The 19,265-nt window shown below is 46.6% G+C and overlaps 1 protein-coding gene across 1 annotated transcript in view; it reads left to right on the top strand.

Annotated features, from left to right (window-relative positions):
* LOC119372661 (adenylate cyclase type 2) overlaps positions 1-19,265 on the top strand; it is a 597,485-nt gene that overhangs the window by 497,264 nt on the left and 80,956 nt on the right. The window lies entirely within an intron of this gene.

Here is a 19,265-nt window from a genome sequence, read left to right on the forward strand (position 1 = left end):
TTTGCGCAGCGGCCGTACCAGCCGGCACTAAGCGGCTTGCACAAGCAACAAACCCTTGCTTCTAACGTCACCTTTTGAAAGACGCTGAAAATTTCATTCAGCGCTGACAATATTTGCGCCTTAACACCCATTGCTCTTAGTGGCAACGTATATGCTGTGGACCCTCGGGTCACTTCGCTCTTGTTTTAGTAGGTGTCAAACGTCTTACTCAATCAGAAAGGGAGGACCGCAATATAGAGAGTAAATACAAGATGCTAAGCTTTCGTTCGTTTGTCAACCCGGTGTAACAGAGATCGCACGAAAAACGAACATCCGTTGTACCGATATTTACTCCAATCTGTGTTCCTTCGATTTTGGAAAAATAATGCATTTCTACAGCGCTTGTCTCGTTTATACAGCCGTTCGGTAACGTGCTGTTGTGGCTATGTTTACCTCCGTGGCTTAATATATCGCAATATACCGTTCCCGTCATGTTGCGATTCCCGACTTGGACGCCACGAGCGACACAACCAGTCTGTACTGTAAGCCTGTACAAATAGAAGTGATGAAAAATCCTTGAACAGTGGGTGTCGCTGGAGCCAGCGTTTCGACACGTGGACTCGCTTTCATCGAGGCAGCGCCTGCTGCCTTGACGAAGGCGGGTCTATACTTGTAGAAACGTTGGCTCCAGTTGCATCCCGTGCTCAACGATTTTTCATCACTTCGAGCCTCGATCTTCGTTGTTGCTGCTGGTAATGACTATTCCAAGGCCGAATCCGCAGAGCATTTCGTTCTTGAGTGCTTTTTTTTTTTCGTTTTACGGCCGACATCGCTAGTAATACGTGCATCATCAGGGGCCGGTAGAACAGGCGCCAGTGTTCGACCGGCATATTCGCACGATGCAGACATAGAAGCCTTTAATATTAAAAAAAAAAGAACTAAAGTCAATCGTGAATAGTCGTTAAAGATGCTGGGAGATGCTCGAACATTTTTTTTTTTTTCGCTCTGCAATGGCGCAGAAGTGAAGCATTAACCGGGACTATTGATGGGCTGCTGCATTTATTTTATTATTATTTTTTTGCCTTTCTGTCGGGATACGCGAGTTCTTTCCTCCGTTGGTCCAACAATTTCCTGCAAAGGTCGATGCCAGTGCACATTTATATCGATCAAAGGCAGTTCGCTCGTCAATTTGTTCTCATCTACTAGTCCCGAGCTACAGGTAATACTTCATTTAACAGCGAAGCCGTTGTAGCTGCCCGTAGTTTGCCTGGTGTTGCAATAAACTATCATCATCATGCCGGCGCGCGCTCTCCCGCTGCGGTGATTTCTCCTGCATGGGATGCAATAACTCGGATGACCGAGAGAACGTGTACAGAGAGAGAGAGAGAGAGACAGAAATGAAGGGATAGAAAGAGAAAGACAGGCATAGAAAGGAGAGAAAGGAAAGGAAAGAAAGAGGCTGAGATAAAGAGATACGAAGAAAGAGAAAGCGAGAAATAGAGAGAGAAAGAAAGAAGGAAAGAACGAGGAGGGGAACGTTACGTAAAATCACGTAACACTAGTCACGTGACGTGTTCCCGTCAAACCCATGTCGCTTAAGCGACGAAGGGACACGGGCTTGGGAGGAAAGCTTCTTCCTCGGGAGTCCCGAGCATCCGTTCCGCTGTTGCTTCCAGCTTTGCACCACTAATGCTAGATAGCTTCGCGAGCTGCCTCAGTCTTCGCACCACTAGTGCAGAGCCGCCCCAATTTTTTATCAAGCCCTTTTGCTTTACGATAGCCAAGCTGTACTATACTTAACATCGACTGCGCGCTAACCCCTGTCAAGTGATAAGTGCTTACATCCGCCGCAGTAACTTAGCGACAAATGTATTCCTCTGCTAATTTCAAGGACACGGGTTCGATTCCAGGCCACGGTGACTGCGTTTCCATGTAGGCGAAGTTCAGACAAATCCACGCAGAATCCCCTTTGGGAGTTGCCTGAGTGATGCGTAAGCGCAGAGTTTCACTGTCGGAAACTCCGTGTTGTTGCCGGGCTAGAGCACTGCACGGGCCGTGACTGTCGGCCCGGGCCCGGCCCGGGCCCGGGGCTCGTTCAAGTTTGCCCGCCCGGGCCCGGCCCGAACCCGAGAAAAAGATTTTGCCTACCCGGCCCGGCCCGAGCCAATAATCTAGGTGGTGTTGCCCGAAGATAGAATCGACCGCAAGGATGTTTCGAGCGGCAAATATCTACGCATGCTTGGCGCATGCTTCGCTAGCAAGTATACTTTAACCTATGGTACTTTCTTGTAAAAAGGGGCTGGCTCAGCGTGGAAACAGTTGAGCTGGCATACTGGATACGATGAACGTTTATTCGACAGCGGTATACTGTACCCAATTTTCTAGGAATGCAATTGGGATCATCAAGAGCGTTTTGTAGCAGATATTGTAGAAAGAAAAGTGATTTGCAGCATAAGTCTGGTTTTGATAAGGAGCGCAATAAAAACAGAGGGGACAGAGAACAGAACGCTCTCACTTTGTTTTTATTGCGCTCTCTATTGAAATTTAAATGGTCAAGAAAGTGAAACAACGAATCGGCTTAGATTGATAAATTGTACTCTGAGAAATGTAATGTCGTTTGTTTCACGAACAGAAATTCATTAAAAAAGGATAAAATCAAGGTCCATGTTTCATTTTTAAATTTCGCGCCAAAATATCCACGCGTGACAACACAGATTTCAAAGCGTGTTTTTCGTATTTGAGCGACTTTGGCTTGTCGAAATTTGCTGAAGCTTCGTATGTTAAGTCTATGGCCCCCCTCGGAAGACAATGCACTTCATTTTTACCGATTAGTAACTGCGTATGATCTAGCAGACGCCGTCAAAATCTATGACCCGTTTGATGCGGGGATTTCAAGGTGGCGTTATCAGCCGTAATTTCTTTTTGCGTGTTTTCGCGCTTCCCATGCGTCTTCTCGCGGCAGGCGTGGTGATTTTGGAATTGTGAAAGAGTAATTGGCTAATACGACAAAAATCGTTTCTCCCTTTAGTGTCCCTCTAAAGCATGCAGTAACGACGAAGTGCACCCTTCTGGATGTGTAGCACATAATCTTCATCATAGTAGCACCTTGCCACATCAAGAGAAGTAGAGGAAAAAAGTCAAATTGATTACATTTGTTGTAGATACACTAACCTAGATAAAAGTTATAATGAACCGCGCGCAGCACATGCACTTTGGAAATACGTATAAGAAGCCGAATGAAAAAAAAAGCAAGTATTTGTCATAGCTTCTTTTTCATATATCACACCGCTGCTATTATATACAGTCTATAAGTTTTTGTGGTAAAACGATGTTCACCTACAACGATGTTCACCTACAGTTTTTGGGTACAATGATGTTCACGTAAGCCACCTTCTACCGTTACAACGATGTTGTACCGGTAGAAGGTGGCCTACGCTGGTAAGACTACACTGGTAGGACTGGCAATAGGTGGACGAAAGGATTGCGATCTATTTTCGGGGTTCATTCCAGTTTCGTAATAAAGGTGCGAATAAGCTTCTCAACGCTTACTCATTGGATGCATATGATTCGAGGTAAGGGGACATCCCCCGGCATGGAATTTGTGATTCTTATTTCAAGCCAGATATTTCGTCAAGCTAATATACTTTGCCTTTAAACATGAATATATATGTTTATTGGACCTATGCTATTCCTGCACATTCCAACGCTGTTGTGGCAGCATCATGTAGCTTTCGCACAATAAATGCAGGGGTCTCAAACACGCGGCCCGCGGACATTTCGCTAGCGGCCTGCGGCCTGCACGTGACTGTCTTCGTCCCATTTTTTAATACTTTTTTATAAGTACGTTCTTGAGCTACACAGGCATGACAGGTCTAAAGCATTTTTTTCGTGAGGCACCACCTACAGCCACCATGCGTTGATACATAACCGTGAAACAAAACTCTGTATTGCAGAATTGGCGTCCAGAGTTCAGTCATTTTAGAGATAGGTATCGATATATTGATGGAAACTTGCCGCCAAATGCCCTTCAGAAATGACCCATATATGAAACCTTAAAAAGGTCTTTAAAATGGCAACGTTAGCTGACATCTGGTAGAACCTGGTAGACGCCGTCAGAATTATACTGGGATCTATGAACACCGAACCCCTCGAAGACGGAAAGTGCGAAATCAAAGGCAGAGACAGCAGTCGCATCTTCCGAAGAGTGGCCCTCGCTTCCACAAGCTCAACCTGCTACGGCGTCACATCGTATCCCACCGCCCTCAACGACCCAACGAACCACTGATGCGGCGACTGAAGATCGACAGGTCGTAAACTTGCTGCAGTCGCTGATTAGCGCCATGCGCGTTCTACTGAGCAACATGAAGACCCCGTCTGCGCAGAGCGCACTGCAGGTGCTGGACACCCTGAGTCCGGTGCTTGCAGCTTTAGGGTAAAACCGCGGCCCTCGAGGTACCATCGTTTCGAGAGGAAGTCAAGAATGCATCTGTCTTTCAGTGGAACACCAGAGGTCTTAAGTCGCGCATGTCCGACTTTAGACAGTTTGTATTTACGAACCGATTCCCCATCATTGTGATATGTGAGCCCAATCTGTCTGCTTCCGTCAGATTGTCAGGCTACGAGTGCTTTATGTCCTCCACCCACGGAGAGTGCAGCAAGGTTGTTGTGTTCATGCGCCGTGACCTGACTTATATTCATCACCCTGTCCCACCTGACGAAGAGAATCAATATGTTTGCCTTACTGTGAAGAAGAATAAGGTCACTTTCACAATTCTCGGAGCTTACGTATCCCCATCAAGCCGCCTAGATTGCGAGCGCTTACGCGATATTTTGACATCGACTCCACACCCGTGGGTGATCACTGGTGATTTTAATACCCACCATATTCTATGGGGAAGCTCAAAGGTCAACTCTAGAGGAAGAAAGTTGGTGTCATTTGCCTCGGAACACGAACTCAGTGTTTCTAATGATGGAAGCCTTACATATCTACGTGGATCAGCCTACAGCAGCTGCCTGGACCTCACTCTTGTTTCACGCTCGTTCACGAGAAAAGTGCACTGGTTTTCAGATTTGGAAACGCGGGGTAGTGACCACATTCCAACTTATCTGAGGATAGAAGGTTTGACCAGCTCCAAGTCCTCCAGAGCCCTCCAATGCACCGATTGGCCGAAATTCAAGACGATAATGGAAGATTGTTGTAGCGACGGCTCATCCTATAACCTAGAGGCCGCGATAAAGGATGCCCTGCAGAACACCACGCATTCGCTTTTGACGAGTTACACACGCACCGATTTCGACATCGAACTTGAGAAGCTTCGTGCAATGCACCGTCGCGCGGAACGAAGATATAGACGCACAAAGTGCAAGGATGATTTGAGGCTGGCTCGACGCACTCAGAAGAAAATACAGCGTCACATGGATAAACTGGCTTCGCGACGATGGGCATCCTTCTGCGAGTCGTTGGATCCGCGAAAGCCTTTATCGCTTATATGGAGAACTGTCCGTGGTCTTCGCACAATCTTTGGCCAGCGACACCCGTTTAAATCTCTGGCACTTCACTTGCAGTGTAACGAGATTGACGTCGCAGAATCCTTCTGTAGAAGGATTGCCGGCGACTCAAATTTCACAGATACAAGGACGGTGGAGCTCGACCACCCATTTCTCTCACGTGATCCCGCATGGAGTGCCCGTTTTCTATGGATGAGCTAGAAGCTGCACTGGCATTGTGCAGACGTTCTTCGGCGCCAGGACCTGACGGCATTACATATCGTGCTCTTTGTAACCTTGGAGACGAAGCTCGGAAGGCACTCCTGCACCTATACAACGACTCCTGGCAGACTGGTACAGTTCCCCAAGCATGGAAGTCAAGTCGCCTCATTCCGCTTCTCAAAGCTGGCAAGTCGCCGCTGGACATTTCCTCATACCGTCCTATCGCGCTTGCCAGTTGCGTGGGAAAAACAATGGAAAGAATGATTCTAACACGACTGGAATGGTACTTGGAGCACTATGAAATCTATCCAGATGCCATGGCCGGATTCAGACGCGGCCGATCGGCAACAGACAACGTTGTTGATCTGGTGACATATGTCGAACACCATAAGGCCTGTAAGAGACTGTGTGCTGCTCTGTTTCTAGACGTCAAGGGTGCTTATGATAATGTCTCCCATGAAGCCATCCTGAGTGCATTAGAAACAGCAGGTCTTGGTGGAAAGGTATATATGTGGGTGTGCAGCTACTTGCAGAGAATGTCGTTCTACGTGATCACGGAGAATGACCCGACAACTGAGTATTACAGTAGCCGAGGAGTCCCTGAAGGAGGAGTTCTAAGCCCTACGCTTTTCAATCTAACCCTCATTGGACTGGTCGAAAGCCTACCAAGCACCGTAAAGCTTCCTATCTACGCTGACGACATCTGCATTTGGACTTCAGGTGTGACACGGCTTCAACTTCGCGCACGCCTTCAGAAGGCAGCCACAATGACGTCCTGCTACCTTCGTAAACAAGGCCTGGAATTGTCTTGCGGGAAATGTGCAGTGGTAGCATTCACGAGGAAGCCAATGTCTGCCTATGGTATATCAATTAACGGAGACCTTATATCATTCAGCAGAAGCCACAGGTTCTTGGGATTCATAATTGACAGAAACCTGTCTTGGACTCCACACGTGAACTACTTGAAGAAGCGGCTGACTGCTATATGTCACATGTTCAGATTCCTTGCAGGAAAAAAATGGGGAGTGCCGATACCATCTATGCTACAACTGTACAGGGTTCTGTTTATTGGATTCCTACGGTACAGTTTGCCTGCAATATCGAACACCGGCAAGACTAACCTGCGCGCGATTCAGAGCATTCAAGCCCAAGCTCTTAAGATATGCCTTGGGTTACCCCGCAGCGCGTCAACGGCTGAAACCATTGCCATCGCGCAAGACTACTCAATCACGACACACATGATCACCGAGACAATGCGTACGTACCTCAGGCATTATGCCAGGACCCCTTCCCACCATCTGGCGAGCCTCGCTGCTGAAAGGCCCCGCACGACATATAGTGCCACTGTCGGCAAACATCGCTCGTCATTTACTGCGGGGTACGCACCTGCGTCAAAGCCAGTGTTCCCTCCGTGGTGCTTGAGCCGCCCACGAGTTCACCTAACGGTTCCGGGAGTGCGGAAGAAGTCAGACCTACCGACACATGCACTGAAACAATTGAGCCTACTCCTACTCTACGAATACTACGGTAACCACGTCCACATCTATACGTATGGCTCGACTACTTCGTCCAGTTCTGGTGGTGCGGTGGTTATACCATCACAAGGGATAACTCTGCGTCTTAAAACTTCACATGCGACGACGTCTACGGCGGCAGAACTCGCGGCTGTGCGCAGCGCACTAGAATTTATTGATACTGAAAGACCAAGTAAATGGGCTGTGTTTTCTGATTCAAAACCGGCGTTACAGTGCCTGCGCTCAGTTCTCCGACGAGGATGCCACGAACAGTTGACGTATGAAACCGTAAAACTTCACCACCACGTAATTCAAAAAGGCCACGATATTGACTTCCCGTGGTTACCTGGCCACTGTGGAATCAGTGGAAATGATTCCGCCGATCACGCTGCTCGCGCATCACATCAGGAAGCAAACATTGTCCCAATTCCGCTTTCAAGGACAGACGCTGCAAGGCAGATTCGACAACTGGCCCGCAGTCTCACACTTACGGAGTGGAACGCACCAAGCATCAGACATACCAGACTACATCAACTGAACCCTTCACTGCCCTCCATCTCCATCCGGCCTTCCCTCCATCCCTCCATCCGGCCCATCCATCCGGCCTTCATCGACGCGAAGCTTCGCTTCTCTATCGCCTTTGGTCGGGAGTTGCTTTTACGAAGGCATATGCAACGTTAATCGGAATGACGGACAGCGCGGCGTGTGATGTTTGCGGCACCGAAGAAGACATTGAACACCTGCTGTGCCACTGCCCTCGTTTTTCCTCGGAGAGACAAGTACTGTCCAACGCAATGCGGCGACTGGATGATCGGCCAATTTCCGTGCAGGTGCTACTACAGCACCGTCCACATCTCTCGACGGCCCACAAAGCAGTGAAAGCACTCTTGTGTTTTTTGAGAACGACGGGCTTATGCGAACGCCTCTGACTTGTGGTGCAATCCCGCACGCTGTAGTGAATGCACTGCATCTCTTCTCTCTCCTTTTTTTTTCTCTTTCCTCCTCTCTATTTCTCGTCTTCCTATTCCCCTTCCCCGACCCCCCAGTGTAGGGTAGCCAACCGGAAGTGTTTCTGGTTAACCTCCCTGCCTTCTCCTTTTTTCTGTTTCCTTCCTTCCATACTGGGATCTACGTACGGGTCTTAATCCGTAAAAATTAAGTACATTGACCTCTGAGAGGGCCATAGACTTAACATACCAAGTTTCAAGAAGTTTCGTTGAACCAATGTCCCCAATATACGACAAATACAGTTTGAAATCCGTGACATCACGCGCGGAGATTTCGGCGCCAGATTAAAAAATGGAACCTTGCCCTTGATTTTCTCCTTATGATGGTGAAACTAATTACATTCGAGTGTTCAGAGTACACTTTATCAGTTTTAACCGATTCACTGTATCACTTTAGTTTCCCTTTAAGAACTGAGCAGAGTCCAAGTCCGGCCCGACACGATCCCGCCACCTCAAACCCGGGCCCGGCCCGGTCCCGCCGTGAAAACTACTTTACCCGGCCGGCCCGGCCCGGCTCACGGGCCGGGCCGGACCCGGGTTTTCGGGTAGGCCCGAGCCCGCGCAGTGCTCTATGCCGGGCGGCATCGGCACGGCGTCTTCCAGCTTCATTCCAGCGTTTGTCAGCGTCTCGAACACACTTACGGAAGGTGCATCCCGCGACCACCGAAACGCGTGCCCGGCATTAAATTTTCCGAAATTCGGAATTTTCCCGATGTGTACAATATTCCTTGTCGGCTTTGCATCTTATCCTAGAGAGGGAACTTGTTTTGTTTTACATATAGTTATTCCTTTATATAGCGTTTAGTCACGTGACAGGGACAGACCGACGGACGGAGGGACAAGTTTGCACAGTTTTCTCGTTGAGTCGGCATAAAACGCTTACGCATTTAAAACACCCGTACTTGTAGATTTAAGACCACGTTAAGTAACCCGAGGTTCTCAAATTAATCCGCAGCCCTCCACCAATGCCTGCCTCATAATCATATTGTGTTTTCAGCACTTAAAGTTCCAGAATTTAATTTATTGTTTTAATTTCTTGTGCCGTAAGCTTACGTAAATTATTCGCCAAAGTCTCACCTACTGTGGGTCAGGGGCGTAGCCACGTTAGGGCACACCGGGCCCTTGCTCCCCCCCCCCCCCCCCGAAATTTTTTTTTGCCATAGCATACAGAGCAGAAAATGACACTCGACCACATCTGCCTGCTCGTCCCCACTACAGATAAAGGAAGCCCCCTCCCCCCCTCGAAAAAATTTCTGCCTACGCCCCTGCTGTGGGTAATGCAGTATCAACAGCCGTGAGGAATGGGGCGGATACTCAGTACTTTTTTATAAAACTTCGTAGAATACTCTCTAGGACTATACCTAAAGTTCGGTATAGTTCTTCTATACCGAACTATATCGAACGTTCGGTATAGTTCTGACAGCCGCGTGAACAGTTCTAAGAATACTGCTGGACAAGTTTCAATCACGTTTTCTACACTTCGCTGAGACAAAGTTTTGTAATACAGTGAAACGCCTTTATAACGAAGCGTGTGGGACCGCAATAATTTTTCGTTATACAAGTCACTTCGTTGACCTAATAAAATAATGACCCTAATAATAATAAGGACCCTAATAAAACAGGAAAACATACTGAGAGATAAAAATGTTTGTTCACAGCAGATTCAAACGGCCCTTGGCAAAAAAAGTGCATTTTTCTGCTGCACAGCGGTATGACTTAATGCTCAACCACCACTGGCCTGATGCCGTCGTGGTTCACGGCGGGCTGCGGCGCGAGGTCGGGGAGTAAGAAGACATCGAACTACAGCTCGTCAAATGCCGCTGCCGCTTCGTGGCTAGTCATAACGATGTTCTTCTGTAGCTGGACGCCGCCCCCGCAAGGCTAGCCCGGATGTTCAAACTCACATGCGCCTTGCGGCGTGCCCCCGCGCTTGCCTACCGATCCGGCTTGGTCTAGGCTGGAGGGCAGCCCGCTGCACTATCGCCTTTTTTTTTCGCTGTTTTTTAAAAGTTATCGTGGAATTACTTCGCAGATCCATAGATCAATTTCATTTGGTTACCGCGCGTTATGTGTGCGGCTAAGCGTATACTCGTTGTAAAGCAACAGGTCTGTGATTGGGAGCATATGAATCGCTTCGTTGAACAGGCAAGTTCGCTGACGTGGTTTTCGTTGTAGTGGCGTTCACAGTACATAGAGAAGGTAGGAATCTGGCCAGGCCATGTGGCATGTTTTGTTGTACAGGCCATTTCGTAGGAGAAGCGTTCGTTAATTGTAGCGATGTTTGACTATATTAAATATATATATATATATATATATTTAATATATATATATATATTAGTGGTTCTACGTCGCGCTGACCGTTACAGACGACGTCTTCTCATGTATGTAAGCGGATTTCCGTCATTTCTGCATCGCTGCGCCTCTTTTCTGTCGTTTGTTTCATCTACCGCACCCCCTCCTCCTTCTTTACGGACTCGGCAAACCGCTCACCTAGCAAAGTTCTTTCCCGTCCCCCCGCCCCCTTTATTTTTCTACCGCTTCCGCGGAGTAAGCCGAATATTCTAATCTTCTTACGGTGCGTTCACACCACGTCCGGAATCTTTTCGCCGAATCGAACTCGGGGGCATCGGCCGACAGCGTGTTCGGCTCATCGTAGCACTCGCTGTGTCAGCGATGCTTGAAGAAAGTGATCGAGCATCACGCTTATTGCTCTCCGGCGCGGCCCGTAGACTCCGCAGGGGCATGCCGTTTTAGTTGCGCAAGTAGCGCAGTTCAGTTTTATTGCTTCTATAAACAGTTCGGAAAATGGAATGGCCCAAGCTCTTCGGTCACTCGTAGAGCCGGCTTAGCGACAGTGCTTCGCAGGCCAGGCGCCTCATATACTAACGTTGCTGAGGTACAACCTGCTTCTTCAATCGTTTTTCGCCATATATAGGAAGGGTCAAAGTACATCGATCCTACTTAACTGTGACACAGCAATGACTGCGAGCAACTGCCGTTCTTCGCCGCGTGGGTTTTACACATCAGCAAGATGGAATCGGTAGTTGACTCGAGTGGCAGAGTGAACTGACGTCAGCCGGCAAGGCGTGCAAAGGACGATGTCGTAGAATATTTAATGCGTAGCCCAGTATTCTATACCGCCGCAGCATTTCTTAGTGAGACTGTGTAACTTTTTTGTTTCCGTTGCTTGCTGGCCTGCTTTCTGTCTTCGCTCTCCTTTTAATTTTTTATTGAAATAAAAAATAAATGAAGAAGTTGTTGTCGCCATTTCTTGCCGACTGCTACTCCTTTTTACTTAATTATTGGGAATAAAATAAAACTGAAGAAAATATTGAGGCAACTTCGCACTATTCGTGCCAAGTCTGACGTAAGTGTGGAGCTGGGCGGCCTCCTTGGTTTCTTTTTATTTTGCTCTTTCTTTCTTTTTCTGTCATCTCCTGTTTTTCTAGTCTTTTTGTATCTGTTTATCTTTATTTATTTATTTCTGCCTTCGTGTATTTCTTTTCTCGCCTGTCGTTATTTCTCTCTCTCTGTCTCTTTATTGCTTTCTCTCTTTCTTTGACTTTCTATCTCTTTTTGTCTTTCTTTTCTTCTCTCTATTTCCTCTTATTCTTTCTATGCTAAGCTTTACTCTCTCCCCTCTGCCTTTCCCTTTTCCTAATCCTCACTTCCTTCTCCCACCTCCTTGCTATAGTATATTATACAAGGCTATGCTATGCTCTGCTCGCGTGCTTGGATAGCCGAGTGGTTACGACGCTTGCCTTTGGATCGCGGGTTCGAAACCCACCTCGCCAAGAATTTTTTTTAGCCAAGAATTTCTATCTACTTCCTTCTCTCTCTCTCTTTCGCTCTTTCTTTCTCTCTCTCTGTAGTCGTTCTCTCGCCCATCAGAGTTATTGCATCCCACGCCGGAAAAATCGGCGCACGTGTTCTGGGAGCGAAGCAGAAGATGAAGAAGACGAACAGGAAGAATATTACGGAGAGCGCGCGACGGGGCGTGATGATAATATTTTTCTGTTCGCTATGCACGGACTAAAGGTCGCCTTAAACACCTCCGCTGTAAAAAATACTTGCCTTCTGTGAGGTCAGATGTTCTAGTTTAAACACATCCCGCTAATATTTGGTGCACGCCAGCACGATGCACACACGCGATGTATTTAAGTCCGTGCTCATCACAAATAGCCGTGTCGTCAAAGAAGCGTTAAAGGACTTTCATCGCTTTGTGACGGACCTTTGATGGCCTTGGGTCTTCTATTTTGGCTAGTGGAAACGTTCCGTCTGAGTCCCAGTAAATTGAGCTCCTGTGCGGGTTGCTGCCTATGTGTGTTGTGCTTAGAACAGTCGAGCAACAGGTGATAAACTAGTAGACGGCGCACGCTGAATTCTGGATAAAACGTGCTTTGTGTAAGCAGTTGTAAGTCATAGATGGTGCGTAAGGATGTCGATGTGCCGTGGGAGCTGGGGGTTTATTTCTCTCTTTCCCTTTCCCTTAGTGTAGGGTAGCAAACAGTTTCTCTTCCGGTTAACCTCCCTGCCTGTCCTTCATCTTTTCTTCTTTCTTTCTTTCTTTTGTTTCTCTTTCTCCCTTAATATCAATTCTACGAGCTCTAGCTTTCGTTCTGGCCTCGATGCGTTCTGGCGCGATGTGGCCTCGCGTGAAGATGCACATGCGCAGCTTTTATAAGCTAGTATCCCCATCCTTCAATCCCTCAACATCGCGAATATTTTGAAACCGAAAGCTATGCGGATGGTTGAAGCATTTCAAAGATATCGGAGGTCAAACGCATGCGAGGCGAGCACATATAGCGAACTCGGCCACATTTCAGATTTAAGAGTCACATGTTCAAATCCGGGCTTTCTTTTCAGTGAAAGCTGTTATGAGATCACAACAGCAGCCTATTTTAGCGGCGTAGTTGTCCTATGACGCCGGAGTCCGTAACCGCTATCGCGTGCAGTGAGAAAAAAATATCCAGGATCGAGCGGGATTTGAATCCAGGCCCCCTGCATGGCAGTCGAGTATTCTACCTAAGAGCCACGCCGGTGCGTGAAAATCCCACGAAAAAAGACACTATACAGATGTCATGCCGGGCAAGGAATCGCGTTAACAGATGTAATATAGCGTGGTAGAAGAGTAAAATAACATCCAGGAGTCACACAACGCAAATTGCGTAACGAGTGGGTGGTTTAAAGCTTCCCACCCATTACAAACGGTTACATTACAAACTTGCCGTAGTGGCACCTGGAGAGCTTACAAAGGGCTCTAGAAAGGCCACTACTCTAGCTTTGGCTTTGACTGTGCTGTGTGTTCCGCGCAGGCCTGGCGTTCTTCAAATGCGAAGCATTTCTTAGCGAACCCAGTGAACTTTGAGCGTTTCTATCTATCTATCTATCTATCTATCTATCTATCTATCTATCTATCTATCTATCTATCTATCTATCTATCTATCTATCTATCTATCTATCTATCTATCTATCTATCTATCTATCTATCTATCTATCTATCTATCTATCTATCTATCTATCTATCCGACTACGTCTGGGCGCTCTCATCATCACCTCCTTAACTTGGTGTAGACCAAAATTGGCCTGGGAGGGTAAGAGGGTTTGACGAATGTGACTGCCTGGTCATGACATGAATAACTTGAAAAATCCTGTCGCGTACGTCGTCAAACCCTTCCCTCCAAACACGTGTGGCGCATACCCGTGTACCGCGGCCCGTAGTATACGGGTATGTGCTACAGGTGATTGACAGCTTATATCTACTCAGGAACGGCGACGACAGACTGGTAATTAAAATGCGAGAGCGTTAAGAAAAACCGACTTCGGCAGCGTTGGCCCGACGATCGCAAAGAATAAAAATTAGGACCCAAGCATTCTGCGTGGCAGTCATGTATTCTACCACAGAGCCACGCCAGGTCTAGAAACTGCTTTGGAAAAAGACCCTATGCAGGTGTAATGTCGGTGCAACGTCAGTTGTGGTTGCTGTGCTGGCTATCTAATTTTATAACAAAGCAATAAACAATACATGTGTACTGCTATGACACAGGCTTCATTTCGGGTCAACGTAAATTGCGGTTCCAATGTTGGCTGCTCTTATATAAAAGTCTAATAAACACAATATTTATATTCCTATGCTTTAGCAGAGTTTGATGTTGGGCGTGTTGGTGCATAGCTTAACTAAATATTTGTGGCGCAACTGAGACAATTACGAAAACAAAAGAAGACATGATAGGGCGCCAGACTTTCAACTAGTTCATTTTCTTCACATCACCCCAAAAAAAATGAGATCAGTTTTATTTTTTATTTTTTTATATTTTATTTTTGCTCATTGTGCTATGTAATAGTCGCTTGTGCGCCCCCCCTCGTGCGCATATCTGGAAGGAAGCATATATATTTGGGTGATGTGAGAAAAATAAACTAGTTGAAAGTCTGGCACCCTATCCTGTCTTCTCTTGTTTTCTTGCTTGTCTCAATTGCGCCGCAAATATTTTATCAATGTATTCCTATGATTCAGCAAGCTATATTCAAGCGTAGCTCGACCCCGAAGAAATACGCTAATGAAAGTTACGTGTGATATCCACATCGGCGCACTGTAAAGTGCACTTCGTTTCGATAATACTGGTGTCTGTGCTCTAACATGAGTGCTGACGTTACTTCAGATCAAAAATTACCCTTTTAATGCCAGTGTAGTCGACGTGTCTGGTAAGCCCACGATATGCACACAGCTGCTCCATTTACAAAAACACGTCGATCGACCTCGTAACGCTTGGCTCAAAGCCAAAAAAAATGCAGCATAGAAATACTCGATGACTGCTTCGCATGAAACCGATTCCCACAGAAGTGGGATCTGTCGAACTTTTCTTTCTTCTTTTTTTAATGCTTTCTCTTGTGGGTGGCTTTTAGACCGGCGTACCTGAAGGTTTATAATCCTTGCGCTACACTCTCTACGACTCACTCCCTCACTGGAAAGAAAGTGGCATCCCTCGAGCGGTATCTGGCTACCACCTGCCAAATGACGCGCACCACCCTAACCACGCCTTCAGATTACGACAGTTGCGGCACATCTGACCACGGCGGGGGTTGGATTTGCGACGCAACTGAGGGCGCTAATAATCTCTAGATCCGAACAAACGTTCAACACAAGAACCCTCTCGTGCTAAGCAAGACTAACAGAGTTACCCGACGAGTTAGAAAACCTAAAGTGGGATATAATTGCCCTAGTGAGGTTAGAGCTGGGGAACCATACACGGTACTGACTAACGGGCACGTCCTCTGCTACAGACGGCTCTCTGATAAGAAGGTATCCGGCGTGGGGTTCGTGATCTGCAAAGACATTGCGGGAAGCATCGAAGAATTGTATACCGTCAATGAAAGATAGGAAATCTCGTGATGAAGATATATAAAAGGTATAAACTCAAAGCAGCACAAGTGTATCCTCCAACGTCCAGCCATGACGACGAAGTAGAACAGCTCTACGAGGATATTGAATTAGCAATGCAAAAGTCGTGTACTTGCTGCACCATAGTCATTGAAGACGTCAATGCGAAAGTAGGGAAAAAATAGAAACGGGAAGAAGCAATCGGTAACTATGGTATTGACTCAAGGAATAACAGAGGCGAGACGTTAGTGGAATTCTCAGAACGAAATCGGCTCTGCAATAATGAACACCTTCGGAAAACATAGAAATAGGAAGTGGACATGGAAATGCCCTAACGGTGAAACAAAGCACGAAGTAGATTTTGTAGTATCTGGCGACCCAGAGAAGTAATGGGCGAGGTGAAACGAAGTGATCGCAGGTTAGTGAGGGTGAAGATATTCTTCAATCTAGGAAGAGCAGGAGCGAAATTAACCACTACGAAACAGGCCAACCTAGATGAAATCGGGCTGGAAACGAAGGAATTCGAGATTCAGGAACAAATACGATGCCGTAGAAGAAGAAAACACCGACATAGAAGGATTGAAAGAAACTGTAACTAGACTGATTTCTGAAGCAGCAATTGAAGTTAGAGGTAAAGCACCCAGGCAAGAAGTAAGAAAACTCTCCGAAACCACGAAAGATTAACTAAAGATACGACAGCACAAGAAGTTAAGTAACTCGAGTTCTAAAATAGAATTCACTGAGCTAATCAACAAGAATAAAGTTGGTGACATAAGGACGGAAGCAGTAAAAATGGCCGGCAGCATCAAAACAGCTAAAAGGGCACTGTTTAGAGTGCCGTTTTAGCTGTCTACACGCACTAGAAATACACGCACTAGAAGGTAAGCAGGGTAATGTCATGAGCAATTTCAAAGACGCAGTGAAGGAGACAGAAGGCTTCTACTCTGAACTGTACAGCTCCGCTAAATGCAAAGTTGAACGAGGCACAGAAGTCCCATATGTAACTACCGACGAGTTTCGAAAGGCCACACGCGATATGCCTCGAGGGAAATCGCCCGGAGAAGGAATTCTGCCGAAGCATAAGGGTGGACTGGAGCACTTACGGCAGACATTCCCAAATAACGACAGGCAATCTACCGCTGGCCTATAAGGACTCAAGTGTACGATCATTTTACTCAACCAGAACAAGCATATGGGGCGGAAAATTAGAGGATAACAAACTGGAGAAGGCGTTAAGAACCCCGCAACGTTCGATGGAACGAAAAATGACAGGCAGGACATGAAAAGACAGGAAGAGAGAAGCGTGGATTTAGAGAACGAACAGGGGTAGAGGAAAAAGTGGACCTGCGCAGGTCACGTAACGCGAAGGACAGATATCTGATGGTCAATTAGAGCGATGCAATCCATACCCAGGGACGGGAAACGTAGCCGAGGACGACAGAAGGTTATATTGAGTGAAGAAATTAGGAAGCTCGCAGGCATAAAGTGGAACCACCTCGCACAAGACAGGGTGAATTGAAGGTCATTGGGAGGGGCCTCCGTCCTGTAATGGACATAAAAAAGGCTGAAAATGACGATGTTCACGATGACGATGGTTAATTAAAGCAAAACAGAACAGCTATATAAATGCATGTTTCTTTTTTTCTCCGGATGCGGTATTTCTTGTATATAAATTTGCCAAGATTCCTAAAACCCACCTCGTTTTTTGAATCATGTGTTAACTTTTTTTCACTTTGGGCGTAGAGACTTGGGAAGGTGTAGATTACGTCAGAGTATCATAATATCGTGCACTCGCTATTTGACAAAGAATTAAAATATGAAAAGAAAATACAATATCCAAAAGCACTACACACACACGAACGCAAGCGTACATTGAATGTATCCACGGGCACCAGTATTGAAGGCACTGTCCAATATATATGTAGTAATCCACAACACAGGCAATTCTTCGGAGAAAAGCATTATGTAGTACGCATACTTTTATGGAGAACTTTCCTAGACAGTACATTGGTGAAACAGGGTTTTCCGAAACGAACAAGTAATCTGCCAGAGAAACAGTAAACGCTGGCTATAAACTGAGCAAAGGAATGGTTCTTTCAGTAAATCAATTGCATGAGTGCGTGGCTGCTTTCCGCCTTTATTACGGTCTACGCGGCTGCCGCACCGAATCAACTAGTGTATTGCAAAGTGCGCTGGCCATATCTGTCGTTGTAGCGTTAGACGCAAATTTCTTACTCAAAACGAGTTAGGCACTTGCCACGACGGGTTTTTTTTTTTTTTTTCGTATGTCATTGCGGAGACAAAATGTTCGGGTCTGCTTAACTACATTCTCATAAAAACGTCCTACCTGTCCATTGTCCCGATATTTCGTAACGCAATCGGCGCGTATTCGGCTTAGCTATCGAGAGATACCGCTCCCATTCTTGTGTCCCTGTGAATCTGCGCCGTAGTAGGAGAAAGAAATGGACACGTGCAGAGCATACATTGTGCGTGACACTAACATGTGTTATACAAGTGACAGTAACAAAAGGGGTTACAGAATCCTCCCTAATCTCATATGTTCAGCAGCCCAACTGCTGCCCCGTTTCCTTACGTGCATCACTTTTATATTATTTTTTGTGCGAAGCATTCTTTTTTAGTGCATCTCGTTGTTTTATTTTTTTTTCTCCAGACTGCCAATCATATTTCTACGCATATCTTGACAGTAGTCCAGTCAGAAGATGTTGGACGATCTCGAAGGCAGTGCAGTCTAAAATATGAGCCGGTTTTATGGTGGGCAGTATTGTGGGCTAATCCCAAGACAGTGCCGGAAGTGACGGTGAAAGAGCATATGATGACTTACCGCTTGACATATTCTCTTTTTGCTTCCCGCAAAATTGCAGCGGGGTTCATTATACAAGTGGAGACTGTTAACGTTTATGTTAGCCCTAGATTTCTATAGCAGACTAAGCGACGATTGACACCAAACACTTTATGTGCTTGTAAGTGACGTCAGAGCTCTCTATAAAAGAGCAGCTCGTTCCTTTCCACTTCAGTACCGTTACAGGACCGTTCTCTGGGAAAATGTTCCGCCCCAAGAAGCTTGTCACCCCGACTGATTACGAGGAACGAAAGCGTACTGAAGTATTCGCTAAGCGCTCAGAGGCCCGAGGCCCGCGTTGCCTCAATAAAATGAAAACAGGATCGTCGAACGTGAACGGTACGCCGCCCAAAAGGAGCAAGTATAGCTACTTTAACGCATTAAAAGATTTGATCTGCGACAACCACTGTGTAGTCCCCGTTGTATACACATACCATGAGTTCGTAGAGACGTTTACATGTGCATGTGGTGTCCGTTACGCTAAAGAATATTCCCAACATTTGTGGTAACCTTTCTTGTAATGAAGCGATTCTTCATATCACATCGCGCTGGACGGTGGTCATGGCTGCCACCATCGTCTTTTTATTGGTCGCGTCGTGCTGAGCTCCCTTTAAAGCTTTCCTTTAGCCGGCACGTTGCATTCACCCAGGCTACCGCTGGCGCTTTCCACAAGAAACACGCCGCCTCCGTCCCTGTCGATGGCGTAAACGTTCCTGTGCTAAGGTCTATGAAATGATTCTCTCGAGTAGCAGATTTATTTTTAAGGAAGAAAAATACTTCTGCTTCTGCGAATTGTTTTCGCTGCTAGTAGGGATGCT

Source organism: Rhipicephalus sanguineus, chromosome 1 (assembly GCF_013339695.2).
Source record: "Rhipicephalus sanguineus isolate Rsan-2018 chromosome 1, BIME_Rsan_1.4, whole genome shotgun sequence".
Taxonomy (NCBI): domain Eukaryota; kingdom Metazoa; phylum Arthropoda; class Arachnida; order Ixodida; family Ixodidae; genus Rhipicephalus; species Rhipicephalus sanguineus.